This window comes from Lathyrus oleraceus, unplaced genomic scaffold (genome assembly GCF_024323335.1).
Source record: "Lathyrus oleraceus cultivar Zhongwan6 unplaced genomic scaffold, CAAS_Psat_ZW6_1.0 chrUn0005, whole genome shotgun sequence".
Lineage (NCBI taxonomy): Eukaryota > Viridiplantae > Streptophyta > Magnoliopsida > Fabales > Fabaceae > Lathyrus > Lathyrus oleraceus.
This window is the reverse complement of record NW_026112396.1, coordinates 337,027-360,848: the sequence shown is the minus strand read 5'-3', so window position 1 is coordinate 360,848 and position 23,822 is coordinate 337,027. Positions and strand designations below refer to the sequence as shown.

General features: G+C 40.3%; 79 non-coding genes and 10 pseudogenes across 79 annotated transcripts; all 89 read right to left on the bottom strand.

Moving 5' to 3' along the window:
* Window positions 1-66: 66 nt before the first annotated feature.
* On the bottom strand, window positions 67-185 carry LOC127111371 (5S ribosomal RNA). Its single transcript, XR_007798125.1, has one exon. It is a non-coding gene; the product is annotated as a 5S ribosomal RNA (ribosomal RNA).
* Window positions 186-346: 161 nt separating this feature from the next.
* LOC127111370 (5S ribosomal RNA) lies at window positions 347-465 on the bottom strand. Its single transcript, XR_007798124.1, has one exon. It is a non-coding gene; the product is annotated as a 5S ribosomal RNA (ribosomal RNA).
* A 161-nt stretch (window positions 466-626) lies between these two features.
* LOC127111369 (5S ribosomal RNA) lies at window positions 627-745 on the bottom strand. Its single transcript, XR_007798123.1, has one exon. It is a non-coding gene; the product is annotated as a 5S ribosomal RNA (ribosomal RNA).
* A 161-nt stretch (window positions 746-906) lies between these two features.
* LOC127111368 (5S ribosomal RNA) lies at window positions 907-1,025 on the bottom strand. Its single transcript, XR_007798122.1, has one exon. It is a non-coding gene; the product is annotated as a 5S ribosomal RNA (ribosomal RNA).
* A 161-nt stretch (window positions 1,026-1,186) lies between these two features.
* LOC127111367 (5S ribosomal RNA) lies at window positions 1,187-1,305 on the bottom strand. Its single transcript, XR_007798121.1, has one exon. It is a non-coding gene; the product is annotated as a 5S ribosomal RNA (ribosomal RNA).
* A 161-nt stretch (window positions 1,306-1,466) lies between these two features.
* Window positions 1,467-1,585, bottom strand: LOC127111366 (5S ribosomal RNA). Its single transcript, XR_007798120.1, has one exon. It is a non-coding gene; the product is annotated as a 5S ribosomal RNA (ribosomal RNA).
* Window positions 1,586-1,745: 160 nt separating this feature from the next.
* Window positions 1,746-1,864, bottom strand: LOC127111365 (5S ribosomal RNA). Its single transcript, XR_007798119.1, has one exon. It is a non-coding gene; the product is annotated as a 5S ribosomal RNA (ribosomal RNA).
* Window positions 1,865-1,913: 49 nt separating this feature from the next.
* On the bottom strand, window positions 1,914-2,036 carry LOC127111459 (uncharacterized; annotated as a pseudogene).
* Window positions 2,037-2,197: 161 nt separating this feature from the next.
* LOC127111364 (5S ribosomal RNA) lies at window positions 2,198-2,316 on the bottom strand. Its single transcript, XR_007798118.1, has one exon. It is a non-coding gene; the product is annotated as a 5S ribosomal RNA (ribosomal RNA).
* A 161-nt stretch (window positions 2,317-2,477) lies between these two features.
* Window positions 2,478-2,596, bottom strand: LOC127111363 (5S ribosomal RNA). Its single transcript, XR_007798117.1, has one exon. It is a non-coding gene; the product is annotated as a 5S ribosomal RNA (ribosomal RNA).
* Window positions 2,597-2,757: 161 nt separating this feature from the next.
* Window positions 2,758-2,876, bottom strand: LOC127111362 (5S ribosomal RNA). Its single transcript, XR_007798116.1, has one exon. It is a non-coding gene; the product is annotated as a 5S ribosomal RNA (ribosomal RNA).
* A 161-nt stretch (window positions 2,877-3,037) lies between these two features.
* LOC127111360 (5S ribosomal RNA) lies at window positions 3,038-3,156 on the bottom strand. Its single transcript, XR_007798114.1, has one exon. It is a non-coding gene; the product is annotated as a 5S ribosomal RNA (ribosomal RNA).
* Window positions 3,157-3,317: 161 nt separating this feature from the next.
* Window positions 3,318-3,436, bottom strand: LOC127111359 (5S ribosomal RNA). Its single transcript, XR_007798113.1, has one exon. It is a non-coding gene; the product is annotated as a 5S ribosomal RNA (ribosomal RNA).
* A 161-nt stretch (window positions 3,437-3,597) lies between these two features.
* LOC127111358 (5S ribosomal RNA) lies at window positions 3,598-3,716 on the bottom strand. Its single transcript, XR_007798112.1, has one exon. It is a non-coding gene; the product is annotated as a 5S ribosomal RNA (ribosomal RNA).
* A 161-nt stretch (window positions 3,717-3,877) lies between these two features.
* On the bottom strand, window positions 3,878-3,996 carry LOC127111357 (5S ribosomal RNA). The gene has a single exon (XR_007798111.1). It is a non-coding gene; the product is annotated as a 5S ribosomal RNA (ribosomal RNA).
* Window positions 3,997-4,045: 49 nt separating this feature from the next.
* Window positions 4,046-4,168, bottom strand: LOC127111551 (uncharacterized; annotated as a pseudogene).
* A 161-nt stretch (window positions 4,169-4,329) lies between these two features.
* Window positions 4,330-4,448, bottom strand: LOC127111356 (5S ribosomal RNA). The gene has a single exon (XR_007798110.1). It is a non-coding gene; the product is annotated as a 5S ribosomal RNA (ribosomal RNA).
* A 161-nt stretch (window positions 4,449-4,609) lies between these two features.
* Window positions 4,610-4,728, bottom strand: LOC127111355 (5S ribosomal RNA). Its single transcript, XR_007798109.1, has one exon. It is a non-coding gene; the product is annotated as a 5S ribosomal RNA (ribosomal RNA).
* A 161-nt stretch (window positions 4,729-4,889) lies between these two features.
* Window positions 4,890-5,008, bottom strand: LOC127111354 (5S ribosomal RNA). Its single transcript, XR_007798108.1, has one exon. It is a non-coding gene; the product is annotated as a 5S ribosomal RNA (ribosomal RNA).
* Window positions 5,009-5,169: 161 nt separating this feature from the next.
* Window positions 5,170-5,288, bottom strand: LOC127111353 (5S ribosomal RNA). Its single transcript, XR_007798107.1, has one exon. It is a non-coding gene; the product is annotated as a 5S ribosomal RNA (ribosomal RNA).
* A 161-nt stretch (window positions 5,289-5,449) lies between these two features.
* On the bottom strand, window positions 5,450-5,568 carry LOC127111352 (5S ribosomal RNA). Its single transcript, XR_007798106.1, has one exon. It is a non-coding gene; the product is annotated as a 5S ribosomal RNA (ribosomal RNA).
* A 49-nt stretch (window positions 5,569-5,617) lies between these two features.
* On the bottom strand, window positions 5,618-5,740 carry LOC127111550 (uncharacterized; annotated as a pseudogene).
* A 161-nt stretch (window positions 5,741-5,901) lies between these two features.
* On the bottom strand, window positions 5,902-6,020 carry LOC127111351 (5S ribosomal RNA). The gene has a single exon (XR_007798105.1). It is a non-coding gene; the product is annotated as a 5S ribosomal RNA (ribosomal RNA).
* A 161-nt stretch (window positions 6,021-6,181) lies between these two features.
* Window positions 6,182-6,300, bottom strand: LOC127111349 (5S ribosomal RNA). Its single transcript, XR_007798103.1, has one exon. It is a non-coding gene; the product is annotated as a 5S ribosomal RNA (ribosomal RNA).
* Window positions 6,301-6,461: 161 nt separating this feature from the next.
* On the bottom strand, window positions 6,462-6,580 carry LOC127111348 (5S ribosomal RNA). Its single transcript, XR_007798102.1, has one exon. It is a non-coding gene; the product is annotated as a 5S ribosomal RNA (ribosomal RNA).
* Window positions 6,581-6,741: 161 nt separating this feature from the next.
* On the bottom strand, window positions 6,742-6,860 carry LOC127111347 (5S ribosomal RNA). Its single transcript, XR_007798101.1, has one exon. It is a non-coding gene; the product is annotated as a 5S ribosomal RNA (ribosomal RNA).
* A 161-nt stretch (window positions 6,861-7,021) lies between these two features.
* Window positions 7,022-7,140, bottom strand: LOC127111346 (5S ribosomal RNA). Its single transcript, XR_007798100.1, has one exon. It is a non-coding gene; the product is annotated as a 5S ribosomal RNA (ribosomal RNA).
* Window positions 7,141-7,301: 161 nt separating this feature from the next.
* Window positions 7,302-7,420, bottom strand: LOC127111345 (5S ribosomal RNA). The gene has a single exon (XR_007798099.1). It is a non-coding gene; the product is annotated as a 5S ribosomal RNA (ribosomal RNA).
* Window positions 7,421-7,581: 161 nt separating this feature from the next.
* Window positions 7,582-7,700, bottom strand: LOC127111343 (5S ribosomal RNA). Its single transcript, XR_007798097.1, has one exon. It is a non-coding gene; the product is annotated as a 5S ribosomal RNA (ribosomal RNA).
* Window positions 7,701-7,861: 161 nt separating this feature from the next.
* Window positions 7,862-7,980, bottom strand: LOC127111342 (5S ribosomal RNA). The gene has a single exon (XR_007798096.1). It is a non-coding gene; the product is annotated as a 5S ribosomal RNA (ribosomal RNA).
* A 161-nt stretch (window positions 7,981-8,141) lies between these two features.
* On the bottom strand, window positions 8,142-8,260 carry LOC127111341 (5S ribosomal RNA). Its single transcript, XR_007798095.1, has one exon. It is a non-coding gene; the product is annotated as a 5S ribosomal RNA (ribosomal RNA).
* A 161-nt stretch (window positions 8,261-8,421) lies between these two features.
* Window positions 8,422-8,540, bottom strand: LOC127111340 (5S ribosomal RNA). Its single transcript, XR_007798094.1, has one exon. It is a non-coding gene; the product is annotated as a 5S ribosomal RNA (ribosomal RNA).
* A 161-nt stretch (window positions 8,541-8,701) lies between these two features.
* On the bottom strand, window positions 8,702-8,820 carry LOC127111339 (5S ribosomal RNA). Its single transcript, XR_007798093.1, has one exon. It is a non-coding gene; the product is annotated as a 5S ribosomal RNA (ribosomal RNA).
* A 49-nt stretch (window positions 8,821-8,869) lies between these two features.
* On the bottom strand, window positions 8,870-8,992 carry LOC127111466 (uncharacterized; annotated as a pseudogene).
* A 161-nt stretch (window positions 8,993-9,153) lies between these two features.
* On the bottom strand, window positions 9,154-9,272 carry LOC127111337 (5S ribosomal RNA). The gene has a single exon (XR_007798091.1). It is a non-coding gene; the product is annotated as a 5S ribosomal RNA (ribosomal RNA).
* A 161-nt stretch (window positions 9,273-9,433) lies between these two features.
* LOC127111336 (5S ribosomal RNA) lies at window positions 9,434-9,552 on the bottom strand. The gene has a single exon (XR_007798090.1). It is a non-coding gene; the product is annotated as a 5S ribosomal RNA (ribosomal RNA).
* A 161-nt stretch (window positions 9,553-9,713) lies between these two features.
* LOC127111335 (5S ribosomal RNA) lies at window positions 9,714-9,832 on the bottom strand. The gene has a single exon (XR_007798089.1). It is a non-coding gene; the product is annotated as a 5S ribosomal RNA (ribosomal RNA).
* A 161-nt stretch (window positions 9,833-9,993) lies between these two features.
* LOC127111334 (5S ribosomal RNA) lies at window positions 9,994-10,112 on the bottom strand. Its single transcript, XR_007798088.1, has one exon. It is a non-coding gene; the product is annotated as a 5S ribosomal RNA (ribosomal RNA).
* A 161-nt stretch (window positions 10,113-10,273) lies between these two features.
* Window positions 10,274-10,392, bottom strand: LOC127111332 (5S ribosomal RNA). The gene has a single exon (XR_007798087.1). It is a non-coding gene; the product is annotated as a 5S ribosomal RNA (ribosomal RNA).
* A 161-nt stretch (window positions 10,393-10,553) lies between these two features.
* LOC127111331 (5S ribosomal RNA) lies at window positions 10,554-10,672 on the bottom strand. Its single transcript, XR_007798086.1, has one exon. It is a non-coding gene; the product is annotated as a 5S ribosomal RNA (ribosomal RNA).
* A 49-nt stretch (window positions 10,673-10,721) lies between these two features.
* On the bottom strand, window positions 10,722-10,844 carry LOC127111549 (uncharacterized; annotated as a pseudogene).
* Window positions 10,845-11,005: 161 nt separating this feature from the next.
* Window positions 11,006-11,124, bottom strand: LOC127111330 (5S ribosomal RNA). Its single transcript, XR_007798085.1, has one exon. It is a non-coding gene; the product is annotated as a 5S ribosomal RNA (ribosomal RNA).
* Window positions 11,125-11,173: 49 nt separating this feature from the next.
* LOC127111548 (uncharacterized) lies at window positions 11,174-11,296 on the bottom strand (annotated as a pseudogene).
* Window positions 11,297-11,457: 161 nt separating this feature from the next.
* Window positions 11,458-11,576, bottom strand: LOC127111329 (5S ribosomal RNA). The gene has a single exon (XR_007798084.1). It is a non-coding gene; the product is annotated as a 5S ribosomal RNA (ribosomal RNA).
* Window positions 11,577-11,737: 161 nt separating this feature from the next.
* Window positions 11,738-11,856, bottom strand: LOC127111328 (5S ribosomal RNA). The gene has a single exon (XR_007798083.1). It is a non-coding gene; the product is annotated as a 5S ribosomal RNA (ribosomal RNA).
* Window positions 11,857-12,017: 161 nt separating this feature from the next.
* On the bottom strand, window positions 12,018-12,136 carry LOC127111327 (5S ribosomal RNA). The gene has a single exon (XR_007798082.1). It is a non-coding gene; the product is annotated as a 5S ribosomal RNA (ribosomal RNA).
* Window positions 12,137-12,297: 161 nt separating this feature from the next.
* LOC127111325 (5S ribosomal RNA) lies at window positions 12,298-12,416 on the bottom strand. Its single transcript, XR_007798080.1, has one exon. It is a non-coding gene; the product is annotated as a 5S ribosomal RNA (ribosomal RNA).
* A 161-nt stretch (window positions 12,417-12,577) lies between these two features.
* On the bottom strand, window positions 12,578-12,696 carry LOC127111324 (5S ribosomal RNA). The gene has a single exon (XR_007798079.1). It is a non-coding gene; the product is annotated as a 5S ribosomal RNA (ribosomal RNA).
* Window positions 12,697-12,745: 49 nt separating this feature from the next.
* On the bottom strand, window positions 12,746-12,868 carry LOC127111547 (uncharacterized; annotated as a pseudogene).
* A 161-nt stretch (window positions 12,869-13,029) lies between these two features.
* LOC127111323 (5S ribosomal RNA) lies at window positions 13,030-13,148 on the bottom strand. The gene has a single exon (XR_007798078.1). It is a non-coding gene; the product is annotated as a 5S ribosomal RNA (ribosomal RNA).
* A 161-nt stretch (window positions 13,149-13,309) lies between these two features.
* Window positions 13,310-13,428, bottom strand: LOC127111322 (5S ribosomal RNA). The gene has a single exon (XR_007798077.1). It is a non-coding gene; the product is annotated as a 5S ribosomal RNA (ribosomal RNA).
* Window positions 13,429-13,589: 161 nt separating this feature from the next.
* On the bottom strand, window positions 13,590-13,708 carry LOC127111321 (5S ribosomal RNA). The gene has a single exon (XR_007798076.1). It is a non-coding gene; the product is annotated as a 5S ribosomal RNA (ribosomal RNA).
* A 161-nt stretch (window positions 13,709-13,869) lies between these two features.
* LOC127111320 (5S ribosomal RNA) lies at window positions 13,870-13,988 on the bottom strand. The gene has a single exon (XR_007798075.1). It is a non-coding gene; the product is annotated as a 5S ribosomal RNA (ribosomal RNA).
* Window positions 13,989-14,037: 49 nt separating this feature from the next.
* LOC127111545 (uncharacterized) lies at window positions 14,038-14,160 on the bottom strand (annotated as a pseudogene).
* A 161-nt stretch (window positions 14,161-14,321) lies between these two features.
* On the bottom strand, window positions 14,322-14,440 carry LOC127111319 (5S ribosomal RNA). Its single transcript, XR_007798074.1, has one exon. It is a non-coding gene; the product is annotated as a 5S ribosomal RNA (ribosomal RNA).
* A 161-nt stretch (window positions 14,441-14,601) lies between these two features.
* Window positions 14,602-14,720, bottom strand: LOC127111318 (5S ribosomal RNA). The gene has a single exon (XR_007798073.1). It is a non-coding gene; the product is annotated as a 5S ribosomal RNA (ribosomal RNA).
* Window positions 14,721-14,881: 161 nt separating this feature from the next.
* LOC127111316 (5S ribosomal RNA) lies at window positions 14,882-15,000 on the bottom strand. The gene has a single exon (XR_007798072.1). It is a non-coding gene; the product is annotated as a 5S ribosomal RNA (ribosomal RNA).
* Window positions 15,001-15,161: 161 nt separating this feature from the next.
* Window positions 15,162-15,280, bottom strand: LOC127111315 (5S ribosomal RNA). Its single transcript, XR_007798071.1, has one exon. It is a non-coding gene; the product is annotated as a 5S ribosomal RNA (ribosomal RNA).
* A 161-nt stretch (window positions 15,281-15,441) lies between these two features.
* On the bottom strand, window positions 15,442-15,560 carry LOC127111313 (5S ribosomal RNA). Its single transcript, XR_007798069.1, has one exon. It is a non-coding gene; the product is annotated as a 5S ribosomal RNA (ribosomal RNA).
* A 161-nt stretch (window positions 15,561-15,721) lies between these two features.
* LOC127111312 (5S ribosomal RNA) lies at window positions 15,722-15,840 on the bottom strand. The gene has a single exon (XR_007798068.1). It is a non-coding gene; the product is annotated as a 5S ribosomal RNA (ribosomal RNA).
* Window positions 15,841-16,001: 161 nt separating this feature from the next.
* On the bottom strand, window positions 16,002-16,120 carry LOC127111311 (5S ribosomal RNA). The gene has a single exon (XR_007798067.1). It is a non-coding gene; the product is annotated as a 5S ribosomal RNA (ribosomal RNA).
* A 161-nt stretch (window positions 16,121-16,281) lies between these two features.
* On the bottom strand, window positions 16,282-16,400 carry LOC127111310 (5S ribosomal RNA). The gene has a single exon (XR_007798066.1). It is a non-coding gene; the product is annotated as a 5S ribosomal RNA (ribosomal RNA).
* Window positions 16,401-16,561: 161 nt separating this feature from the next.
* On the bottom strand, window positions 16,562-16,680 carry LOC127111309 (5S ribosomal RNA). Its single transcript, XR_007798065.1, has one exon. It is a non-coding gene; the product is annotated as a 5S ribosomal RNA (ribosomal RNA).
* Window positions 16,681-16,841: 161 nt separating this feature from the next.
* LOC127111308 (5S ribosomal RNA) lies at window positions 16,842-16,960 on the bottom strand. Its single transcript, XR_007798064.1, has one exon. It is a non-coding gene; the product is annotated as a 5S ribosomal RNA (ribosomal RNA).
* A 161-nt stretch (window positions 16,961-17,121) lies between these two features.
* On the bottom strand, window positions 17,122-17,240 carry LOC127111307 (5S ribosomal RNA). The gene has a single exon (XR_007798063.1). It is a non-coding gene; the product is annotated as a 5S ribosomal RNA (ribosomal RNA).
* A 161-nt stretch (window positions 17,241-17,401) lies between these two features.
* Window positions 17,402-17,520, bottom strand: LOC127111306 (5S ribosomal RNA). Its single transcript, XR_007798062.1, has one exon. It is a non-coding gene; the product is annotated as a 5S ribosomal RNA (ribosomal RNA).
* Window positions 17,521-17,681: 161 nt separating this feature from the next.
* LOC127111305 (5S ribosomal RNA) lies at window positions 17,682-17,800 on the bottom strand. The gene has a single exon (XR_007798061.1). It is a non-coding gene; the product is annotated as a 5S ribosomal RNA (ribosomal RNA).
* A 161-nt stretch (window positions 17,801-17,961) lies between these two features.
* LOC127111304 (5S ribosomal RNA) lies at window positions 17,962-18,080 on the bottom strand. The gene has a single exon (XR_007798060.1). It is a non-coding gene; the product is annotated as a 5S ribosomal RNA (ribosomal RNA).
* Window positions 18,081-18,129: 49 nt separating this feature from the next.
* LOC127111544 (uncharacterized) lies at window positions 18,130-18,252 on the bottom strand (annotated as a pseudogene).
* Window positions 18,253-18,413: 161 nt separating this feature from the next.
* On the bottom strand, window positions 18,414-18,532 carry LOC127111302 (5S ribosomal RNA). The gene has a single exon (XR_007798058.1). It is a non-coding gene; the product is annotated as a 5S ribosomal RNA (ribosomal RNA).
* Window positions 18,533-18,693: 161 nt separating this feature from the next.
* LOC127111300 (5S ribosomal RNA) lies at window positions 18,694-18,812 on the bottom strand. The gene has a single exon (XR_007798057.1). It is a non-coding gene; the product is annotated as a 5S ribosomal RNA (ribosomal RNA).
* A 161-nt stretch (window positions 18,813-18,973) lies between these two features.
* LOC127111299 (5S ribosomal RNA) lies at window positions 18,974-19,092 on the bottom strand. The gene has a single exon (XR_007798056.1). It is a non-coding gene; the product is annotated as a 5S ribosomal RNA (ribosomal RNA).
* Window positions 19,093-19,253: 161 nt separating this feature from the next.
* Window positions 19,254-19,372, bottom strand: LOC127111298 (5S ribosomal RNA). The gene has a single exon (XR_007798055.1). It is a non-coding gene; the product is annotated as a 5S ribosomal RNA (ribosomal RNA).
* A 162-nt stretch (window positions 19,373-19,534) lies between these two features.
* LOC127111297 (5S ribosomal RNA) lies at window positions 19,535-19,653 on the bottom strand. The gene has a single exon (XR_007798054.1). It is a non-coding gene; the product is annotated as a 5S ribosomal RNA (ribosomal RNA).
* A 161-nt stretch (window positions 19,654-19,814) lies between these two features.
* Window positions 19,815-19,933, bottom strand: LOC127111296 (5S ribosomal RNA). The gene has a single exon (XR_007798053.1). It is a non-coding gene; the product is annotated as a 5S ribosomal RNA (ribosomal RNA).
* Window positions 19,934-19,981: 48 nt separating this feature from the next.
* Window positions 19,982-20,104, bottom strand: LOC127111543 (uncharacterized; annotated as a pseudogene).
* A 161-nt stretch (window positions 20,105-20,265) lies between these two features.
* On the bottom strand, window positions 20,266-20,384 carry LOC127111295 (5S ribosomal RNA). The gene has a single exon (XR_007798052.1). It is a non-coding gene; the product is annotated as a 5S ribosomal RNA (ribosomal RNA).
* A 161-nt stretch (window positions 20,385-20,545) lies between these two features.
* LOC127111294 (5S ribosomal RNA) lies at window positions 20,546-20,664 on the bottom strand. The gene has a single exon (XR_007798051.1). It is a non-coding gene; the product is annotated as a 5S ribosomal RNA (ribosomal RNA).
* A 160-nt stretch (window positions 20,665-20,824) lies between these two features.
* LOC127111293 (5S ribosomal RNA) lies at window positions 20,825-20,943 on the bottom strand. Its single transcript, XR_007798050.1, has one exon. It is a non-coding gene; the product is annotated as a 5S ribosomal RNA (ribosomal RNA).
* Window positions 20,944-21,103: 160 nt separating this feature from the next.
* Window positions 21,104-21,222, bottom strand: LOC127111292 (5S ribosomal RNA). Its single transcript, XR_007798049.1, has one exon. It is a non-coding gene; the product is annotated as a 5S ribosomal RNA (ribosomal RNA).
* A 161-nt stretch (window positions 21,223-21,383) lies between these two features.
* Window positions 21,384-21,502, bottom strand: LOC127111290 (5S ribosomal RNA). The gene has a single exon (XR_007798047.1). It is a non-coding gene; the product is annotated as a 5S ribosomal RNA (ribosomal RNA).
* Window positions 21,503-21,662: 160 nt separating this feature from the next.
* On the bottom strand, window positions 21,663-21,781 carry LOC127111289 (5S ribosomal RNA). The gene has a single exon (XR_007798046.1). It is a non-coding gene; the product is annotated as a 5S ribosomal RNA (ribosomal RNA).
* A 160-nt stretch (window positions 21,782-21,941) lies between these two features.
* Window positions 21,942-22,060, bottom strand: LOC127111288 (5S ribosomal RNA). Its single transcript, XR_007798045.1, has one exon. It is a non-coding gene; the product is annotated as a 5S ribosomal RNA (ribosomal RNA).
* Window positions 22,061-22,221: 161 nt separating this feature from the next.
* LOC127111287 (5S ribosomal RNA) lies at window positions 22,222-22,340 on the bottom strand. Its single transcript, XR_007798044.1, has one exon. It is a non-coding gene; the product is annotated as a 5S ribosomal RNA (ribosomal RNA).
* A 160-nt stretch (window positions 22,341-22,500) lies between these two features.
* LOC127111286 (5S ribosomal RNA) lies at window positions 22,501-22,619 on the bottom strand. Its single transcript, XR_007798043.1, has one exon. It is a non-coding gene; the product is annotated as a 5S ribosomal RNA (ribosomal RNA).
* A 161-nt stretch (window positions 22,620-22,780) lies between these two features.
* On the bottom strand, window positions 22,781-22,899 carry LOC127111284 (5S ribosomal RNA). Its single transcript, XR_007798042.1, has one exon. It is a non-coding gene; the product is annotated as a 5S ribosomal RNA (ribosomal RNA).
* A 161-nt stretch (window positions 22,900-23,060) lies between these two features.
* Window positions 23,061-23,179, bottom strand: LOC127111283 (5S ribosomal RNA). The gene has a single exon (XR_007798041.1). It is a non-coding gene; the product is annotated as a 5S ribosomal RNA (ribosomal RNA).
* A 160-nt stretch (window positions 23,180-23,339) lies between these two features.
* On the bottom strand, window positions 23,340-23,458 carry LOC127111282 (5S ribosomal RNA). The gene has a single exon (XR_007798040.1). It is a non-coding gene; the product is annotated as a 5S ribosomal RNA (ribosomal RNA).
* Window positions 23,459-23,619: 161 nt separating this feature from the next.
* Window positions 23,620-23,738, bottom strand: LOC127111281 (5S ribosomal RNA). Its single transcript, XR_007798039.1, has one exon. It is a non-coding gene; the product is annotated as a 5S ribosomal RNA (ribosomal RNA).
* Between the last annotated feature and the right edge of the window lie 84 nt (window positions 23,739-23,822).

The window sequence follows — 23,822 nt, the reverse complement described above, 5'->3', positions numbered from 1 at the left end:
CTTTTTCCGACTCTTTTACGCCGATTAACAGAAATAAAAAGAAGTATTTAAAAAATCGCAAAAAAAGAGGTGCAACACAAGGACTTCCCAGGAGGTCACCCATCCTAGTACTACTCTCGCCCAAGCACGCTTAACTGCGGAGTTCTGATGGGATCCGGTGCATTAGTGCTGGTATGATCGCACCTGATATCTCATGCGCTTTGATTGTATATATTTTATTTCTTTCACTTATTAACGGCAAAACAAACATAATTAACGCTGAAATGCTTGTCTTCTCCTACTTTTTCCGACTCTTTTACGCCGATTAACAGAAATAAAAAGAAGTATTTAAAAAATCGCAAAAAAAGAGGTGCAACACAAGGACTTCCCAGGAGGTCACCCATCCTAGTACTACTCTCGCCCAAGCACGCTTAACTGCGGAGTTCTGATGGGATCCGGTGCATTAGTGCTGGTATGATCGCACCTGATATCTCATGCGCTTTGATTGTATATATTTTATTTCTTTCACTTATTAACGGCAAAACAAACATAATTAACGCTGAAATGCTTGTCTTCTCCTACTTTTTCCGACTCTTTTACGCCGATTAACAGAAATAAAAAGAAGTATTTAAAAAATCGCAAAAAAAGAGGTGCAACACAAGGACTTCCCAGGAGGTCACCCATCCTAGTACTACTCTCGCCCAAGCACGCTTAACTGCGGAGTTCTGATGGGATCCGGTGCATTAGTGCTGGTATGATCGCACCTGATATCTCATGCGCTTTGATTGTATATATTTTATTTCTTTCACTTATTAACGGCAAAACAAACATAATTAACGCTGAAATGCTTGTCTTCTCCTACTTTTTCCGACTCTTTTACGCCGATTAACAGAAATAAAAAGAAGTATTTAAAAAATCGCAAAAAAAGAGGTGCAACACAAGGACTTCCCAGGAGGTCACCCATCCTAGTACTACTCTCGCCCAAGCACGCTTAACTGCGGAGTTCTGATGGGATCCGGTGCATTAGTGCTGGTATGATCGCACCTGATATCTCATGCGCTTTGATTGTATATATTTTATTTCTTTCACTTATTAACGGCAAAACAAACATAATTAACGCTGAAATGCTTGTCTTCTCCTACTTTTTCCGACTCTTTTACGCCGATTAACAGAAATAAAAAGAAGTATTTAAAAAATCGCAAAAAAAGAGGTGCAACACAAGGACTTCCCAGGAGGTCACCCATCCTAGTACTACTCTCGCCCAAGCACGCTTAACTGCGGAGTTCTGATGGGATCCGGTGCATTAGTGCTGGTATGATCGCACCTGATATCTCATGCGCTTTGATTGTATATATTTTATTTCTTTCACTTATTAACGGCAAAACAAACATAATTAACGCTGAAATGCTTGTCTTCTCCTACTTTTTCCGACTCTTTTACGCCGATTAACAGAAATAAAAAGAAGTATTTAAAAAATCGCAAAAAAAGAGGTGCAACACAAGGACTTCCCAGGAGGTCACCCATCCTAGTACTACTCTCGCCCAAGCACGCTTAACTGCGGAGTTCTGATGGGATCCGGTGCATTAGTGCTGGTATGATCGCACCTGATATCTCATGCGCTTTGATTGTATATATTTTATTTCTTTCACTTATTAACGGCAAAACAAACATAATTAACGCTGAAATGCTTGTCTTCTCCTACTTTTTCCGACTCTTTTACGCCGATTAACAGAAACAAAAAGAAGTATTTAAAAATCGCAAAAAAAGAGGTGCAACACAAGGACTTCCCAGGAGGTCACCCATCCTAGTACTACTCTCGCCCAAGCACGCTTAACTGCGGAGTTCTGATGGGATCCGGTGCATTAGTGCTGGTATGATCGCACCTGATATCTCATGCACTTTGATTGTATATATTTTATTTCTTTCACTTATTAACGGCAAAACAAACATAATTAACGCCCAGGAGGTCACCCATCCTAGTACTACTCTCGCCCAAGCACGCTTAACTGCGGAGTTCTGATGGGATCCGGTGCATTAGTGCTGGTATGATCGCACCTGATATCTCATGCGCTTTGATTGTATATATTTTATTTCTTTCACTTATTAACGGCAAAACAAACATAATTAACGCTGAAATGCTTGTCTTCTCCTACTTTTTCCGACTCTTTTACGCCGATTAACAGAAATAAAAAGAAGTATTTAAAAAATCGCAAAAAAAGAGGTGCAACACAAGGACTTCCCAGGAGGTCACCCATCCTAGTACTACTCTCGCCCAAGCACGCTTAACTGCGGAGTTCTGATGGGATCCGGTGCATTAGTGCTGGTATGATCGCACCTGATATCTCATGCGCTTTGATTGTATATATTTTATTTCTTTCACTTATTAACGGCAAAACAAACATAATTAACGCTGAAATGCTTGTCTTCTCCTACTTTTTCCGACTCTTTTACGCCGATTAACAGAAATAAAAAGAAGTATTTAAAAAATCGCAAAAAAAGAGGTGCAACACAAGGACTTCCCAGGAGGTCACCCATCCTAGTACTACTCTCGCCCAAGCACGCTTAACTGCGGAGTTCTGATGGGATCCGGTGCATTAGTGCTGGTATGATCGCACCTGATATCTCATGCGCTTTGATTGTATATATTTTATTTCTTTCACTTATTAACGGCAAAACAAACATAATTAACGCTGAAATGCTTGTCTTCTCCTACTTTTTCCGACTCTTTTACGCCGATTAACAGAAATAAAAAGAAGTATTTAAAAAATCGCAAAAAAAGAGGTGCAACACAAGGACTTCCCAGGAGGTCACCCATCCTAGTACTACTCTCGCCCAAGCACGCTTAACTGCGGAGTTCTGATGGGATCCGGTGCATTAGTGCTGGTATGATCGCACCTGATATCTCATGCGCTTTGATTGTATATATTTTATTTCTTTCACTTATTAACGGCAAAACAAACATAATTAACGCTGAAATGCTTGTCTTCTCCTACTTTTTCCGACTCTTTTACGCCGATTAACAGAAATAAAAAGAAGTATTTAAAAAATCGCAAAAAAAGAGGTGCAACACAAGGACTTCCCAGGAGGTCACCCATCCTAGTACTACTCTCGCCCAAGCACGCTTAACTGCGGAGTTCTGATGGGATCCGGTGCATTAGTGCTGGTATGATCGCACCTGATATCTCATGCGCTTTGATTGTATATATTTTATTTCTTTCACTTATTAACGGCAAAACAAACATAATTAACGCTGAAATGCTTGTCTTCTCCTACTTTTTCCGACTCTTTTACGCCGATTAACAGAAATAAAAAGAAGTATTTAAAAAATCGCAAAAAAAGAGGTGCAACACAAGGACTTCCCAGGAGGTCACCCATCCTAGTACTACTCTCGCCCAAGCACGCTTAACTGCGGAGTTCTGATGGGATCCGGTGCATTAGTGCTGGTATGATCGCACCTGATATCTCATGCGCTTTGATTGTATATATTTTATTTCTTTCACTTATTAACGGCAAAACAAACATAATTAACGCTGAAATGCTTGTCTTCTCCTACTTTTTCCGACTCTTTTACGCCGATTAACAGAAATAAAAAGAAGTATTTAAAAAATCGCAAAAAAAGAGGTGCAACACAAGGACTTCCCAGGAGGTCACCCATCCTAGTACTACTCTCGCCCAAGCACGCTTAACTGCGGAGTTCTGATGGGATCCGGTGCATTAGTGCTGGTATGATCGCACCTGATATCTCATGCGCTTTGATTGTATATATTTTATTTCTTTCACTTATTAACGGCAAAACAAACATAATTAACGCTGAAATGCTTGTCTTCTCCTACTTTTTCCGACTCTTTTACGCCGATTAACAGAAATAAAAAGAAGTATTTAAAAAATCGCAAAAAAAGAGGTGCAACACAAGGACTTCCCAGGAGGTCACCCATCCTAGTACTACTCTCGCCCAAGCACGCTTAACTGCGGAGTTCTGATGGGATCCGGTGCATTAGTGCTGGTATGATCGCACCTGATATCTCATGCACTTTGATTGTATATATTTTATTTCTTTCACTTATTAACGGCAAAACAAACATAATTAACGCCCAGGAGGTCACCCATCCTAGTACTACTCTCGCCCAAGCACGCTTAACTGCGGAGTTCTGATGGGATCCGGTGCATTAGTGCTGGTATGATCGCACCTGATATCTCATGCGCTTTGATTGTATATATTTTATTTCTTTCACTTATTAACGGCAAAACAAACATAATTAACGCTGAAATGCTTGTCTTCTCCTACTTTTTCCGACTCTTTTACGCCGATTAACAGAAATAAAAAGAAGTATTTAAAAAATCGCAAAAAAAGAGGTGCAACACAAGGACTTCCCAGGAGGTCACCCATCCTAGTACTACTCTCGCCCAAGCACGCTTAACTGCGGAGTTCTGATGGGATCCGGTGCATTAGTGCTGGTATGATCGCACCTGATATCTCATGCGCTTTGATTGTATATATTTTATTTCTTTCACTTATTAACGGCAAAACAAACATAATTAACGCTGAAATGCTTGTCTTCTCCTACTTTTTCCGACTCTTTTACGCCGATTAACAGAAATAAAAAGAAGTATTTAAAAAATCGCAAAAAAAGAGGTGCAACACAAGGACTTCCCAGGAGGTCACCCATCCTAGTACTACTCTCGCCCAAGCACGCTTAACTGCGGAGTTCTGATGGGATCCGGTGCATTAGTGCTGGTATGATCGCACCTGATATCTCATGCGCTTTGATTGTATATATTTTATTTCTTTCACTTATTAACGGCAAAACAAACATAATTAACGCTGAAATGCTTGTCTTCTCCTACTTTTTCCGACTCTTTTACGCCGATTAACAGAAATAAAAAGAAGTATTTAAAAAATCGCAAAAAAAGAGGTGCAACACAAGGACTTCCCAGGAGGTCACCCATCCTAGTACTACTCTCGCCCAAGCACGCTTAACTGCGGAGTTCTGATGGGATCCGGTGCATTAGTGCTGGTATGATCGCACCTGATATCTCATGCGCTTTGATTGTATATATTTTATTTCTTTCACTTATTAACGGCAAAACAAACATAATTAACGCTGAAATGCTTGTCTTCTCCTACTTTTTCCGACTCTTTTACGCCGATTAACAGAAATAAAAAGAAGTATTTAAAAAATCGCAAAAAAAGAGGTGCAACACAAGGACTTCCCAGGAGGTCACCCATCCTAGTACTACTCTCGCCCAAGCACGCTTAACTGCGGAGTTCTGATGGGATCCGGTGCATTAGTGCTGGTATGATCGCACCTGATATCTCATGCGCTTTGATTGTATATATTTTATTTCTTTCACTTATTAACGGCAAAACAAACATAATTAACGCTGAAATGCTTGTCTTCTCCTACTTTTTCCGACTCTTTTACGCCGATTAACAGAAATAAAAAGAAGTATTTAAAAAATCGCAAAAAAAGAGGTGCAACACAAGGACTTCCCAGGAGGTCACCCATCCTAGTACTACTCTCGCCCAAGCACGCTTAACTGCGGAGTTCTGATGGGATCCGGTGCATTAGTGCTGGTATGATCGCACCTGATATCTCATGCACTTTGATTGTATATATTTTATTTCTTTCACTTATTAACGGCAAAACAAACATAATTAACGCCCAGGAGGTCACCCATCCTAGTACTACTCTCGCCCAAGCACGCTTAACTGCGGAGTTCTGATGGGATCCGGTGCATTAGTGCTGGTATGATCGCACCTGATATCTCATGCGCTTTGATTGTATATATTTTATTTCTTTCACTTATTAACGGCAAAACAAACATAATTAACGCTGAAATGCTTGTCTTCTCCTACTTTTTCCGACTCTTTTACGCCGATTAACAGAAATAAAAAGAAGTATTTAAAAAATCGCAAAAAAAGAGGTGCAACACAAGGACTTCCCAGGAGGTCACCCATCCTAGTACTACTCTCGCCCAAGCACGCTTAACTGCGGAGTTCTGATGGGATCCGGTGCATTAGTGCTGGTATGATCGCACCTGATATCTCATGCGCTTTGATTGTATATATTTTATTTCTTTCACTTATTAACGGCAAAACAAACATAATTAACGCTGAAATGCTTGTCTTCTCCTACTTTTTCCGACTCTTTTACGCCGATTAACAGAAATAAAAAGAAGTATTTAAAAAATCGCAAAAAAAGAGGTGCAACACAAGGACTTCCCAGGAGGTCACCCATCCTAGTACTACTCTCGCCCAAGCACGCTTAACTGCGGAGTTCTGATGGGATCCGGTGCATTAGTGCTGGTATGATCGCACCTGATATCTCATGCGCTTTGATTGTATATATTTTATTTCTTTCACTTATTAACGGCAAAACAAACATAATTAACGCTGAAATGCTTGTCTTCTCCTACTTTTTCCGACTCTTTTACGCCGATTAACAGAAATAAAAAGAAGTATTTAAAAAATCGCAAAAAAAGAGGTGCAACACAAGGACTTCCCAGGAGGTCACCCATCCTAGTACTACTCTCGCCCAAGCACGCTTAACTGCGGAGTTCTGATGGGATCCGGTGCATTAGTGCTGGTATGATCGCACCTGATATCTCATGCGCTTTGATTGTATATATTTTATTTCTTTCACTTATTAACGGCAAAACAAACATAATTAACGCTGAAATGCTTGTCTTCTCCTACTTTTTCCGACTCTTTTACGCCGATTAACAGAAATAAAAAGAAGTATTTAAAAAATCGCAAAAAAAGAGGTGCAACACAAGGACTTCCCAGGAGGTCACCCATCCTAGTACTACTCTCGCCCAAGCACGCTTAACTGCGGAGTTCTGATGGGATCCGGTGCATTAGTGCTGGTATGATCGCACCTGATATCTCATGCGCTTTGATTGTATATATTTTATTTCTTTCACTTATTAACGGCAAAACAAACATAATTAACGCTGAAATGCTTGTCTTCTCCTACTTTTTCCGACTCTTTTACGCCGATTAACAGAAATAAAAAGAAGTATTTAAAAAATCGCAAAAAAAGAGGTGCAACACAAGGACTTCCCAGGAGGTCACCCATCCTAGTACTACTCTCGCCCAAGCACGCTTAACTGCGGAGTTCTGATGGGATCCGGTGCATTAGTGCTGGTATGATCGCACCTGATATCTCATGCGCTTTGATTGTATATATTTTATTTCTTTCACTTATTAACGGCAAAACAAACATAATTAACGCTGAAATGCTTGTCTTCTCCTACTTTTTCCGACTCTTTTACGCCGATTAACAGAAATAAAAAGAAGTATTTAAAAAATCGCAAAAAAAGAGGTGCAACACAAGGACTTCCCAGGAGGTCACCCATCCTAGTACTACTCTCGCCCAAGCACGCTTAACTGCGGAGTTCTGATGGGATCCGGTGCATTAGTGCTGGTATGATCGCACCTGATATCTCATGCGCTTTGATTGTATATATTTTATTTCTTTCACTTATTAACGGCAAAACAAACATAATTAACGCTGAAATGCTTGTCTTCTCCTACTTTTTCCGACTCTTTTACGCCGATTAACAGAAATAAAAAGAAGTATTTAAAAAATCGCAAAAAAAGAGGTGCAACACAAGGACTTCCCAGGAGGTCACCCATCCTAGTACTACTCTCGCCCAAGCACGCTTAACTGCGGAGTTCTGATGGGATCCGGTGCATTAGTGCTGGTATGATCGCACCTGATATCTCATGCGCTTTGATTGTATATATTTTATTTCTTTCACTTATTAACGGCAAAACAAACATAATTAACGCTGAAATGCTTGTCTTCTCCTACTTTTTCCGACTCTTTTACGCCGATTAACAGAAATAAAAAGAAGTATTTAAAAAATCGCAAAAAAAGAGGTGCAACACAAGGACTTCCCAGGAGGTCACCCATCCTAGTACTACTCTCGCCCAAGCACGCTTAACTGCGGAGTTCTGATGGGATCCGGTGCATTAGTGCTGGTATGATCGCACCTGATATCTCATGCGCTTTGATTGTATATATTTTATTTCTTTCACTTATTAACGGCAAAACAAACATAATTAACGCTGAAATGCTTGTCTTCTCCTACTTTTTCCGACTCTTTTACGCCGATTAACAGAAATAAAAAGAAGTATTTAAAAAATCGCAAAAAAAGAGGTGCAACACAAGGACTTCCCAGGAGGTCACCCATCCTAGTACTACTCTCGCCCAAGCACGCTTAACTGCGGAGTTCTGATGGGATCCGGTGCATTAGTGCTGGTATGATCGCACCTGATATCTCATGCGCTTTGATTGTATATATTTTATTTCTTTCACTTATTAACGGCAAAACAAACATAATTAACGCTGAAATGCTTGTCTTCTCCTACTTTTTCCGACTCTTTTACGCCGATTAACAGAAATAAAAAGAAGTATTTAAAAAATCGCAAAAAAAGAGGTGCAACACAAGGACTTCCCAGGAGGTCACCCATCCTAGTACTACTCTCGCCCAAGCACGCTTAACTGCGGAGTTCTGATGGGATCCGGTGCATTAGTGCTGGTATGATCGCACCTGATATCTCATGCGCTTTGATTGTATATATTTTATTTCTTTCACTTATTAACGGCAAAACAAACATAATTAACGCTGAAATGCTTGTCTTCTCCTACTTTTTCCGACTCTTTTACGCCGATTAACAGAAATAAAAAGAAGTATTTAAAAAATCGCAAAAAAAGAGGTGCAACACAAGGACTTCCCAGGAGGTCACCCATCCTAGTACTACTCTCGCCCAAGCACGCTTAACTGCGGAGTTCTGATGGGATCCGGTGCATTAGTGCTGGTATGATCGCACCTGATATCTCATGCGCTTTGATTGTATATATTTTATTTCTTTCACTTATTAACGGCAAAACAAACATAATTAACGCCCAGGAGGTCACCCATCCTAGTACTACTCTCGCCCAAGCACGCTTAACTGCGGAGTTCTGATGGGATCCGGTGCATTAGTGCTGGTATGATCGCACCTGATATCTCATGCGCTTTGATTGTATATATTTTATTTCTTTCACTTATTAACGGCAAAACAAACATAATTAACGCTGAAATGCTTGTCTTCTCCTACTTTTTCCGACTCTTTTACGCCGATTAACAGAAATAAAAAGAAGTATTTAAAAAATCGCAAAAAAAGAGGTGCAACACAAGGACTTCCCAGGAGGTCACCCATCCTAGTACTACTCTCGCCCAAGCACGCTTAACTGCGGAGTTCTGATGGGATCCGGTGCATTAGTGCTGGTATGATCGCACCTGATATCTCATGCGCTTTGATTGTATATATTTTATTTCTTTCACTTATTAACGGCAAAACAAACATAATTAACGCTGAAATGCTTGTCTTCTCCTACTTTTTCCGACTCTTTTACGCCGATTAACAGAAATAAAAAGAAGTATTTAAAAAATCGCAAAAAAAGAGGTGCAACACAAGGACTTCCCAGGAGGTCACCCATCCTAGTACTACTCTCGCCCAAGCACGCTTAACTGCGGAGTTCTGATGGGATCCGGTGCATTAGTGCTGGTATGATCGCACCTGATATCTCATGCGCTTTGATTGTATATATTTTATTTCTTTCACTTATTAACGGCAAAACAAACATAATTAACGCTGAAATGCTTGTCTTCTCCTACTTTTTCCGACTCTTTTACGCCGATTAACAGAAATAAAAAGAAGTATTTAAAAAATCGCAAAAAAAGAGGTGCAACACAAGGACTTCCCAGGAGGTCACCCATCCTAGTACTACTCTCGCCCAAGCACGCTTAACTGCGGAGTTCTGATGGGATCCGGTGCATTAGTGCTGGTATGATCGCACCTGATATCTCATGCGCTTTGATTGTATATATTTTATTTCTTTCACTTATTAACGGCAAAACAAACATAATTAACGCTGAAATGCTTGTCTTCTCCTACTTTTTCCGACTCTTTTACGCCGATTAACAGAAATAAAAAGAAGTATTTAAAAAATCGCAAAAAAAGAGGTGCAACACAAGGACTTCCCAGGAGGTCACCCATCCTAGTACTACTCTCGCCCAAGCACGCTTAACTGCGGAGTTCTGATGGGATCCGGTGCATTAGTGCTGGTATGATCGCACCTGATATCTCATGCGCTTTGATTGTATATATTTTATTTCTTTCACTTATTAACGGCAAAACAAACATAATTAACGCTGAAATGCTTGTCTTCTCCTACTTTTTCCGACTCTTTTACGCCGATTAACAGAAATAAAAAGAAGTATTTAAAAAATCGCAAAAAAAGAGGTGCAACACAAGGACTTCCCAGGAGGTCACCCATCCTAGTACTACTCTCGCCCAAGCACGCTTAACTGCGGAGTTCTGATGGGATCCGGTGCATTAGTGCTGGTATGATCGCACCTGATATCTCATGCGCTTTGATTGTATATATTTTATTTCTTTCACTTATTAACGGCAAAACAAACATAATTAACGCTGAAATGCTTGTCTTCTCCTACTTTTTCCGACTCTTTTACGCCGATTAACAGAAATAAAAAGAAGTATTTAAAAAATCGCAAAAAAAGAGGTGCAACACAAGGACTTCCCAGGAGGTCACCCATCCTAGTACTACTCTCGCCCAAGCACGCTTAACTGCGGAGTTCTGATGGGATCCGGTGCATTAGTGCTGGTATGATCGCACCTGATATCTCATGCGCTTTGATTGTATATATTTTATTTCTTTCACTTATTAACGGCAAAACAAACATAATTAACGCCCAGGAGGTCACCCATCCTAGTACTACTCTCGCCCAAGCACGCTTAACTGCGGAGTTCTGATGGGATCCGGTGCATTAGTGCTGGTATGATCGCACCTGATATCTCATGCGCTTTGATTGTATATATTTTATTTCTTTCACTTATTAACGGCAAAACAAACATAATTAACGCTGAAATGCTTGTCTTCTCCTACTTTTTCCGACTCTTTTACGCCGATTAACAGAAATAAAAAGAAGTATTTAAAAAATCGCAAAAAAAGAGGTGCAACACAAGGACTTCCCAGGAGGTCACCCATCCTAGTACTACTCTCGCCCAAGCACGCTTAACTGCGGAGTTCTGATGGGATCCGGTGCATTAGTGCTGGTATGATCGCACCTGATATCTCATGCACTTTGATTGTATATATTTTATTTCTTTCACTTATTAACGGCAAAACAAACATAATTAACGCCCAGGAGGTCACCCATCCTAGTACTACTCTCGCCCAAGCACGCTTAACTGCGGAGTTCTGATGGGATCCGGTGCATTAGTGCTGGTATGATCGCACCTGATATCTCATGCGCTTTGATTGTATATATTTTATTTCTTTCACTTATTAACGGCAAAACAAACATAATTAACGCTGAAATGCTTGTCTTCTCCTACTTTTTCCGACTCTTTTACGCCGATTAACAGAAATAAAAAGAAGTATTTAAAAAATCGCAAAAAAAGAGGTGCAACACAAGGACTTCCCAGGAGGTCACCCATCCTAGTACTACTCTCGCCCAAGCACGCTTAACTGCGGAGTTCTGATGGGATCCGGTGCATTAGTGCTGGTATGATCGCACCTGATATCTCATGCGCTTTGATTGTATATATTTTATTTCTTTCACTTATTAACGGCAAAACAAACATAATTAACGCTGAAATGCTTGTCTTCTCCTACTTTTTCCGACTCTTTTACGCCGATTAACAGAAATAAAAAGAAGTATTTAAAAAATCGCAAAAAAAGAGGTGCAACACAAGGACTTCCCAGGAGGTCACCCATCCTAGTACTACTCTCGCCCAAGCACGCTTAACTGCGGAGTTCTGATGGGATCCGGTGCATTAGTGCTGGTATGATCGCACCTGATATCTCATGCGCTTTGATTGTATATATTTTATTTCTTTCACTTATTAACGGCAAAACAAACATAATTAACGCTGAAATGCTTGTCTTCTCCTACTTTTTCCGACTCTTTTACGCCGATTAACAGAAATAAAAAGAAGTATTTAAAAAATCGCAAAAAAAGAGGTGCAACACAAGGACTTCCCAGGAGGTCACCCATCCTAGTACTACTCTCGCCCAAGCACGCTTAACTGCGGAGTTCTGATGGGATCCGGTGCATTAGTGCTGGTATGATCGCACCTGATATCTCATGCGCTTTGATTGTATATATTTTATTTCTTTCACTTATTAACGGCAAAACAAACATAATTAACGCTGAAATGCTTGTCTTCTCCTACTTTTTCCGACTCTTTTACGCCGATTAACAGAAATAAAAAGAAGTATTTAAAAAATCGCAAAAAAAGAGGTGCAACACAAGGACTTCCCAGGAGGTCACCCATCCTAGTACTACTCTCGCCCAAGCACGCTTAACTGCGGAGTTCTGATGGGATCCGGTGCATTAGTGCTGGTATGATCGCACCTGATATCTCATGCGCTTTGATTGTATATATTTTATTTCTTTCACTTATTAACGGCAAAACAAACATAATTAACGCTGAAATGCTTGTCTTCTCCTACTTTTTCCGACTCTTTTACGCCGATTAACAGAAATAAAAAGAAGTACTTAAAAAATCGCAAAAAAAGAGGTGCAACACAAGGACTTCCCAGGAGGTCACCCATCCTAGTACTACTCTCGCCCAAGCACGCTTAACTGCGGAGTTCTGATGGGATCCGGTGCATTAGTGCTGGTATGATCGCACCTGATATCTCATGCACTTTGATTGTATATATTTTATTTCTTTCACTTATTAACGGCAAAACAAACATAATTAACGCCCAGGAGGTCACCCATCCTAGTACTACTCTCGCCCAAGCACGCTTAACTGCGGAGTTCTGATGGGATCCGGTGCATTAGTGCTGGTATGATCGCACCTGATATCTCATGCGCTTTGATTGTATATATTTTATTTCTTTCACTTATTAACGGCAAAACAAACATAATTAACGCTGAAATGCTTGTCTTCTCCTACTTTTTCCGACTCTTTTACGCCGATTAACAGAAATAAAAAGAAGTATTTAAAAAATCGCAAAAAAAGAGGTGCAACACAAGGACTTCCCAGGAGGTCACCCATCCTAGTACTACTCTCGCCCAAGCACGCTTAACTGCGGAGTTCTGATGGGATCCGGTGCATTAGTGCTGGTATGATCGCACCTGATATCTCATGCGCTTTGATTGTATATATTTTATTTCTTTCACTTATTAACGGCAAAACAAACATAATTAACGCTGAAATGCTTGTCTTCTCCTACTTTTTCCGACTCTTTTACGCCGATTAACAGAAATAAAAAGAAGTATTTAAAAAATCGCAAAAAAAGAGGTGCAACACAAGGACTTCCCAGGAGGTCACCCATCCTAGTACTACTCTCGCCCAAGCACGCTTAACTGCGGAGTTCTGATGGGATCCGGTGCATTAGTGCTGGTATGATCGCACCTGATATCTCATGCGCTTTGATTGTATATATTTTATTTCTTTCACTTATTAACGGCAAAACAAACATAATTAACGCTGAAATGCTTGTCTTCTCCTACTTTTTCCGACTCTTTTACGCCGATTAACAGAAATAAAAAGAAGTATTTAAAAAATCGCAAAAAAAGAGGTGCAACACAAGGACTTCCCAGGAGGTCACCCATCCTAGTACTACTCTCGCCCAAGCACGCTTAACTGCGGAGTTCTGATGGGATCCGGTGCATTAGTGCTGGTATGATCGCACCTGATATCTCATGCGCTTTGATTGTATATATTTTATTTCTTTCACTTATTAACGGCAAAACAAACATAATTAACGCTGAAATGCTTGTCTTCTCCTACTTTTTCCGACTCTTTTACGCCGATTAACAGAAACAAAAAGAAGTACTTAAAAAATCGCAAAAAAAGAGGTGCAACACAAGGACTTCCCAGGAGGTCACCCATCCTAGTACTACTCTCGCCCAAGCACGCTTAACTGCGGAGTTCTGATGGGATCCGGTGCATTAGTGCTGGTATGATCGCACCTGATATCTCATGCGCTTTGATTGTATATATTTTATTTCTTTCACTTATTAACGGCAAAACAAACATAATTAACGCCCAGGAGGTCACCCATCCTAGTACTACTCTCGCCCAAGCACGCTTAACTGCGGAGTTCTGATGGGATCCGGTGCATTAGTGCTGGTATGATCGCACCTGATATCTCATGCGCTTTGATTGTATATATTTTATTTCTTTCACTTATTAACGGCAAAACAAACATAATTAACGCTGAAATGCTTGTCTTCTCCTACTTTTTCCGACTCTTTTACGCCGATTAACAGAAATAAAAAGAAGTATTTAAAAAATCGCAAAAAAAGAGGTGCAACACAAGGACTTCCCAGGAGGTCACCCATCCTAGTACTACTCTCGCCCAAGCACGCTTAACTGCGGAGTTCTGATGGGATCCGGTGCATTAGTGCTGGTATGATCGCACCTGATATCTCATGCGCTTTGATTGTATATATTTTATTTCTTTCACTTATTAACGGCAAAACAAACATAATTAACGCTGAAATGCTTGTCTTCTCCTACTTTTTCCGACTCTTTTACGCCGATTAACAGAAATAAAAAGAAGTATTTAAAAAATCGCAAAAAAAGAGGTGCAACACAAGGACTTCCCAGGAGGTCACCCATCCTAGTACTACTCTCGCCCAAGCACGCTTAACTGCGGAGTTCTGATGGGATCCGGTGCATTAGTGCTGGTATGATCGCACCTGATATCTCATGCGCTTTGATTGTATATATTTTATTTCTTTCACTTATTAACGGCAAAACAAACATAATTAACGCTGAAATGCTTGTCTTCTCCTACTTTTTCCGACTCTTTTACGCCGATTAACAGAAATAAAAAGAAGTATTTAAAAAATCGCAAAAAAAGAGGTGCAACACAAGGACTTCCCAGGAGGTCACCCATCCTAGTACTACTCTCGCCCAAGCACGCTTAACTGCGGAGTTCTGATGGGATCCGGTGCATTAGTGCTGGTATGATCGCACCTGATATCTCATGCGCTTTGATTGTATATATTTTATTTCTTTCACTTATTAACGGCAAAACAAACATAATTAACGCTGAAATGCTTGTCTTCTCCTACTTTTTCCGACTCTTTTACGCCGATTAACAGAAATAAAAAGAAGTATTTAAAAAATCGCAAAAAAAGAGGTGCAACACAAGGACTTCCCAGGAGGTCACCCATCCTAGTACTACTCTCGCCCAAGCACGCTTAACTGCGGAGTTCTGATGGGATCCGGTGCATTAGTGCTGGTATGATCGCACCTGATATCTCATGCGCTTTGATTGTATATATTTTATTTCTTTCACTTATTAACGGCAAAACAAACATAATTAACGCTGAAATGCTTGTCTTCTCCTACTTTTTCCGACTCTTTTACGCCGATTAACAGAAATAAAAAGAAGTATTTAAAAAATCGCAAAAAAAGAGGTGCAACACAAGGACTTCCCAGGAGGTCACCCATCCTAGTACTACTCTCGCCCAAGCACGCTTAACTGCGGAGTTCTGATGGGATCCGGTGCATTAGTGCTGGTATGATCGCACCTGATATCTCATGCGCTTTGATTGTATATATTTTATTTCTTTCACTTATTAACGGCAAAACAAACATAATTAACGCTGAAATGCTTGTCTTCTCCTACTTTTTCCGACTCTTTTACGCCGATTAACAGAAATAAAAAGAAGTATTTAAAAAATCGCAAAAAAAGAGGTGCAACACAAGGACTTCCCAGGAGGTCACCCATCCTAGTACTACTCTCGCCCAAGCACGCTTAACTGCGGAGTTCTGATGGGATCCGGTGCATTAGTGCTGGTATGATCGCACCTGATATCTCATGCGCTTTGATTGTATATATTTTATTTCTTTCACTTATTAACGGCAAAACAAACATAATTAACGCTGAAATGCTTGTCTTCTCCTACTTTTTCCGACTCTTTTACGCCGATTAACAGAAATAAAAAGAAGTATTTAAAAAATCGCAAAAAAAGAGGTGCAACACAAGGACTTCCCAGGAGGTCACCCATCCTAGTACTACTCTCGCCCAAGCACGCTTAACTGCGGAGTTCTGATGGGATCCGGTGCATTAGTGCTGGTATGATCGCACCTGATATCTCATGCGCTTTGATTGTATATATTTTATTTCTTTCACTTATTAACGGCAAAACAAACATAATTAACGCTGAAATGCTTGTCTTCTCCTACTTTTTCCGACTCTTTTACGCCGATTAACAGAAATAAAAAGAAGTATTTAAAAAATCGCAAAAAAAGAGGTGCAACACAAGGACTTCCCAGGAGGTCACCCATCCTAGTACTACTCTCGCCCAAGCACGCTTAACTGCGGAGTTCTGATGGGATCCGGTGCATTAGTGCTGGTATGATCGCACCTGATATCTCATGCGCTTTGATTGTATATATTTTATTTCTTTCACTTATTAACGGCAAAACAAACATAATTAACGCTGAAATGCTTGTCTTCTCCTACTTTTTCCGACTCTTTTACGCCGATTAACAGAAATAAAAAGAAGTATTTAAAAAATCGCAAAAAAAGAGGTGCAACACAAGGACTTCCCAGGAGGTCACCCATCCTAGTACTACTCTCGCCCAAGCACGCTTAACTGCGGAGTTCTGATGGGATCCGGTGCATTAGTGCTGGTATGATCGCACCTGATATCTCATGCGCTTTGATTGTATATATTTTATTTCTTTCACTTATTAACGGCAAAACAAACATAATTAACGCTGAAATGCTTGTCTTCTCCTACTTTTTCCGACTCTTTTACGCCGATTAACAGAAATAAAAAGAAGTATTTAAAAAATCGCAAAAAAAGAGGTGCAACACAAGGACTTCCCAGGAGGTCACCCATCCTAGTACTACTCTCGCCCAAGCACGCTTAACTGCGGAGTTCTGATGGGATCCGGTGCATTAGTGCTGGTATGATCGCACCTGATATCTCATGCGCTTTGATTGTATATATTTTATTTCTTTCACTTATTAACGGCAAAACAAACATAATTAACGCTGAAATGCTTGTCTTCTCCTACTTTTTCCGACTCTTTTACGCCGATTAACAGAAATAAAAAGAAGTATTTAAAAAATCGCAAAAAAAGAGGTGCAACACAAGGACTTCCCAGGAGGTCACCCATCCTAGTACTACTCTCGCCCAAGCACGCTTAACTGCGGAGTTCTGATGGGATCCGGTGCATTAGTGCTGGTATGATCGCACCTGATATCTCATGCGCTTTGATTGTATATATTTTATTTCTTTCACTTATTAACGGCAAAACAAACATAATTAACGCTGAAATGCTTGTCTTCTCCTACTTTTTCCGACTCTTTTACGCCGATTAACAGAAATAAAAAGAAGTATTTAAAAAATCGCAAAAAAAGAGGTGCAACACAAGGACTTCCCAGGAGGTCACCCATCCTAGTACTACTCTCGCCCAAGCACGCTTAACTGCGGAGTTCTGATGGGATCCGGTGCATTAGTGCTGGTATGATCGCACCTGATATCTCATGCGCTTTGATTGTATATATTTTATTTCTTTCACTTATTAACGGCAAAACAAACATAATTAACGCTGAAATGCTTGTCTTCTCCTACTTTTTCCGACTCTTTTACGCCGATTAACAGAAATAAAAAGAAGTATTTAAAAAATCGCAAAAAAAGAGGTGCAACACAAGGACTTCCCAGGAGGTCACCCATCCTAGTACTACTCTCGCCCAAGCACGCTTAACTGCGGAGTTCTGATGGGATCCGGTGCATTAGTGCTGGTATGATCGCACCTGATATCTCATGCGCTTTGATTGTATATATTTTATTTCTTTCACTTATTAACGGCAAAACAAACATAATTAACGCTGAAATGCTTGTCTTCTCCTACTTTTTCCGACTCTTTTACGCCGATTAACAGAAATAAAAAGAAGTATTTAAAAAATCGCAAAAAAAGAGGTGCAACACAAGGACTTCCCAGGAGGTCACCCATCCTAGTACTACTCTCGCCCAAGCACGCTTAACTGCGGAGTTCTGATGGGATCCGGTGCATTAGTGCTGGTATGATCGCACCTGATATCTCATGCGCTTTGATTGTATATATTTTATTTCTTTCACTTATTAACGGCAAAACAAACATAATTAACGCCCAGGAGGTCACCCATCCTAGTACTACTCTCGCCCAAGCACGCTTAACTGCGGAGTTCTGATGGGATCCGGTGCATTAGTGCTGGTATGATCGCACCTGATATCTCATGCGCTTTGATTGTATATATTTTATTTCTTTCACTTATTAACGGCAAAACAAACATAATTAACGCTGAAATGCTTGTCTTCTCCTACTTTTTCCGACTCTTTTACGCCGATTAACAGAAATAAAAAGAAGTATTTAAAAAATCGCAAAAAAAGAGGTGCAACACAAGGACTTCCCAGGAGGTCACCCATCCTAGTACTACTCTCGCCCAAGCACGCTTAACTGCGGAGTTCTGATGGGATCCGGTGCATTAGTGCTGGTATGATCGCACCTGATATCTCATGCGCTTTGATTGTATATATTTTATTTCTTTCACTTATTAACGGCAAAACAAACATAATTAACGCTGAAATGCTTGTCTTCTCCTACTTTTTCCGACTCTTTTACGCCGATTAACAGAAATAAAAAGAAGTATTTAAAAAATCGCAAAAAAAGAGGTGCAACACAAGGACTTCCCAGGAGGTCACCCATCCTAGTACTACTCTCGCCCAAGCACGCTTAACTGCGGAGTTCTGATGGGATCCGGTGCATTAGTGCTGGTATGATCGCACCTGATATCTCATGCGCTTTGATTGTATATATTTTATTTCTTTCACTTATTAACGGCAAAACAAACATAATTAACGCTGAAATGCTTGTCTTCTCCTACTTTTTCCGACTCTTTTACGCCGATTAACAGAAATAAAAAGAAGTATTTAAAAAATCGCAAAAAAAGAGGTGCAACACAAGGACTTCCCAGGAGGTCACCCATCCTAGTACTACTCTCGCCCAAGCACGCTTAACTGCGGAGTTCTGATGGGATCCGGTGCATTAGTGCTGGTATGATCGCACCTGATATCTCATGCGCTTTGATTGTATATATTTTATTTCTTTCACTTATTAACGGCAAAACAAACATAATTAACGCTGAAATGCTTGTCTTCTCCTACTTTTTCCGACTCTTTTACGCCGATTAACAGAAATAAAAAGAAGTATTTAAAAAATCGCAAAAAAAGAGGTGCAACACAAGGACTTCCCAGGAGGTCACCCATCCTAGTACTACTCTCGCCCAAGCACGCTTAACTGCGGAGTTCTGATGGGATCCGGTGCATTAGTGCTGGTATGATCGCACCTGATATCTCATGCGCTTTGATTGTATATATTTTATTTCTTTCACTTATTAACGGCAAAACAAACATAATTAACGCTGAAATGCTTGTCTTCTCCTACTTTTTCCGACTCTTTTACGCCGATTAACAGAAATAAAAAGAAGTATTTAAAAAATCGCAAAAAAAAGAGGTGCAACACAAGGACTTCCCAGGAGGTCACCCATCCTAGTACTACTCTCGCCCAAGCACGCTTAACTGCGGAGTTCTGATGGGATCCGGTGCATTAGTGCTGGTATGATCGCACCTGATATCTCATGCGCTTTGATTGTATATATTTTATTTCTTTCACTTATTAACGGCAAAACAAACATAATTAACGCTGAAATGCTTGTCTTCTCCTACTTTTTCCGACTCTTTTACGCCGATTAACAGAAATAAAAAGAAGTATTTAAAAAATCGCAAAAAAAGAGGTGCAACACAAGGACTTCCCAGGAGGTCACCCATCCTAGTACTACTCTCGCCCAAGCACGCTTAACTGCGGAGTTCTGATGGGATCCGGTGCATTAGTGCTGGTATGATCGCACCTGATATCTCATGCGTTTGATTGTATATATTTTATTTCTTTCACTTATTAACGGCAAAACAAACATAATTAACGCCCAGGAGGTCACCCATCCTAGTACTACTCTCGCCCAAGCACGCTTAACTGCGGAGTTCTGATGGGATCCGGTGCATTAGTGCTGGTATGATCGCACCTGATATCTCATGCGCTTTGATTGTATATATTTTATTTCTTTCACTTATTAACGGCAAAACAAACATAATTAACGCTGAAATGCTTGTCTTCTCCTACTTTTTCCGACTCTTTTACGCCGATTAACAGAAATAAAAAGAAGTATTTAAAAAATCGCAAAAAAAGAGGTGCAACACAAGGACTTCCCAGGAGGTCACCCATCCTAGTACTACTCTCGCCCAAGCACGCTTAACTGCGGAGTTCTGATGGGATCCGGTGCATTAGTGCTGGTATGATCGCACCTGATATCTCATGCGCTTTGATTGTATATATTTTATTTCTTTCACTTATTAACGGCAAAACAAACATAATTAACGCTGAAATGCTTGTCTTCTCCTACTTTTTCCGACTCTTTTACGCCGATTAACAGAAATAAAAAGAAGTATTTAAAAAATCGCAAAAAAAGAGGTGCAACACAAGGACTTCCCAGGAGGTCACCCATCCTAGTACTACTCTCGCCCAAGCACGCTTAACTGCGGAGTTCTGATGGGATCCGGTGCATTAGTGCTGGTATGATCGCACCTGATATCTCATGCGCTTTGATTGTATATATTTATTTCTTTCACTTATTAACGGCAAAACAAACATAATTAACGCTGAAATGCTTGTCTTCTCCTACTTTTTCCGACTCTTTTACGCCGATTAACAGAAATAAAAAGAAGTATTTAAAAAATCGCAAAAAAAGAGGTGCAACACAAGGACTTCCCAGGAGGTCACCCATCCTAGTACTACTCTCGCCCAAGCACGCTTAACTGCGGAGTTCTGATGGGATCCGGTGCATTAGTGCTGGTATGATCGCACCTGATATCTCATGCGCTTTGATTGTATATATTTATTTCTTTCACTTATTAACGGCAAAACAAACATAATTAACGCTGAAATGCTTGTCTTCTCCTACTTTTTCCGACTCTTTTACGCCGATTAACAGAAATAAAAAGAAGTATTTAAAAAATCGCAAAAAAAGAGGTGCAACACAAGGACTTCCCAGGAGGTCACCCATCCTAGTACTACTCTCGCCCAAGCACGCTTAACTGCGGAGTTCTGATGGGATCCGGTGCATTAGTGCTGGTATGATCGCACCTGATATCTCATGCGCTTTGATTGTATATATTTTATTTCTTTCACTTATTAACGGCAAAACAAACATAATTAACGCTGAAATGCTTGTCTTCTCCTACTTTTTCCGACTCTTTTACGCCGATTAACAGAAATAAAAAGAAGTATTTAAAAAATCGCAAAAAAAGAGGTGCAACACAAGGACTTCCCAGGAGGTCACCCATCCTAGTACTACTCTCGCCCAAGCACGCTTAACTGCGGAGTTCTGATGGGATCCGGTGCATTAGTGCTGGTATGATCGCACCTGATATCTCATGCGCTTTGATTGTATATATTTTATTTCTTTCACTTATTAACGGCAAAACAAACATAATTAACGCTGAAATGCTTGTCTTCTCCTACTTTTCCGACTCTTTTACGCCGATTAACAGAAATAAAAAGAAGTATTTAAAAAATCGCAAAAAAAGAGGTGCAACACAAGGACTTCCCAGGAGGTCACCCATCCTAGTACTACTCTCGCCCAAGCACGCTTAACTGCGGAGTTCTGATGGGATCCGGTGCATTAGTGCTGGTATGATCGCACCTGATATCTCATGCGCTTTGATTGTATATATTTTATTTCTTTCACTTATTAACGGCAAAACAAACATAATTAACGCTGAAATGCTTGTCTTCTCCTACTTTTCCGACTCTTTTACGCCGATTAACAGAAATAAAAAGAAGTATTTAAAAAATCGCAAAAAAAGAGGTGCAACACAAGGACTTCCCAGGAGGTCACCCATCCTAGTACTACTCTCGCCCAAGCACGCTTAACTGCGGAGTTCTGATGGGATCCGGTGCATTAGTGCTGGTATGATCGCACCTGATATCTCATGCGCTTTGATTGTATATATTTTATTTCTTTCACTTATTAACGGCAAAACAAACATAATTAACGCTGAAATGCTTGTCTTCTCCTACTTTTTCCGACTCTTTTACGCCGATTAACAGAAATAAAAAGAAGTATTTAAAAAATCGCAAAAAAAGAGGTGCAACACAAGGACTTCCCAGGAGGTCACCCATCCTAGTACTACTCTCGCCCAAGCACGCTTAACTGCGGAGTTCTGATGGGATCCGGTGCATTAGTGCTGGTATGATCGCACCTGATATCTCATGCGCTTTGATTGTATATATTTTATTTCTTTCACTTATTAACGGCAAAACAAACATAATTAACGCTGAAATGCTTGTCTTCTCCTACTTTTCCGACTCTTTTACGCCGATTAACAGAAATAAAAAGAAGTATTTAAAAAATCGCAAAAAAAGAGGTGCAACACAAGGACTTCCCAGGAGGTCACCCATCCTAGTACTACTCTCGCCCAAGCACGCTTAACTGCGGAGTTCTGATGGGATCCGGTGCATTAGTGCTGGTATGATCGCACCTGATATCTCATGCGCTTTGATTGTATATATTTTATTTCTTTCACTTATTAACGGCAAAACAAACATAATTAACGCTGAAATGCTTGTCTTCTCCTACTTTTTCCGACTCTTTTACGCCGATTAACAGAAATAAAAAGAAGTATTTAAAAAATCGCAAAAAAAGAGGTGCAACACAAGGACTTCCCAGGAGGTCACCCATCCTAGTACTACTCTCGCCCAAGCACGCTTAACTGCGGAGTTCTGATGGGATCCGGTGCATTAGTGCTGGTATGATCGCACCTGATATCTCATGCGCTTTGATTGTATATATTTTATTTCTTTCACTTATTAACGGCAAAACAAACATAATTAACGCTGAAATGCTTGTCTTCTCCTACTTTTTCCGACTCTTTTACGCCGATTAACAGAAATAAAAAGAAGTATTTAAAAAATCGCAAAAAAAGAGGTGCAACACAAGGACTTCCCAGGAGGTCACCCATCCTAGTACTACTCTCGCCCAAGCACGCTTAACTGCGGAGTTCTGATGGGATCCGGTGCATTAGTGCTGGTATGATCGCACCTGATATCTCATGCGCTTTGATTGTATATATTTTATTTCTTTCACTTATTAACGGCAAAACAAACATAATTAACGCTGAAATGCTTGTCTTCTCCTACTTTTCCGACTCTTTTACGCCGATTAACAGAAATAAAAAGAAGTATTTAAAAAATCGCAAAAAAAGAGGTGCAACACAAGGACTTCCCAGGAGGTCACCCATCCTAGTACTACTCTCGCCCAAGCACGCTTAACTGCGGAGTTCTGATGGGATCCGGTGCATTAGTGCTGGTATGATCGCACCTGATATCTCATGCGCTTTGATTGTATATATTTTATTTCTTTCACTTATTAACGGCAAAACAAACATAATTAACGCTGAAATGCTTGTCTTCTCCTACTTTTTCCGACTCTTTTACGCCGATTAACAGAAATAAAAAGAAGTATTTAAAAAATCGCAAAAAAAGAGGTGCAACACAAGGACTTCCCAGGAGGTCACCCATCCTAGTACTACTCTCGCCCAAGCACGCTTAACTGCGGAGTTCTGATGGGATCCGGTGCATTAGTGCTGGTATGATCGCACCTGATATCTCATGCGCTTTGATTGTATATATTTTATTTCTTTCACTTATTAACGGCAAAACAAACATAATTAACGCTGAAATGCTT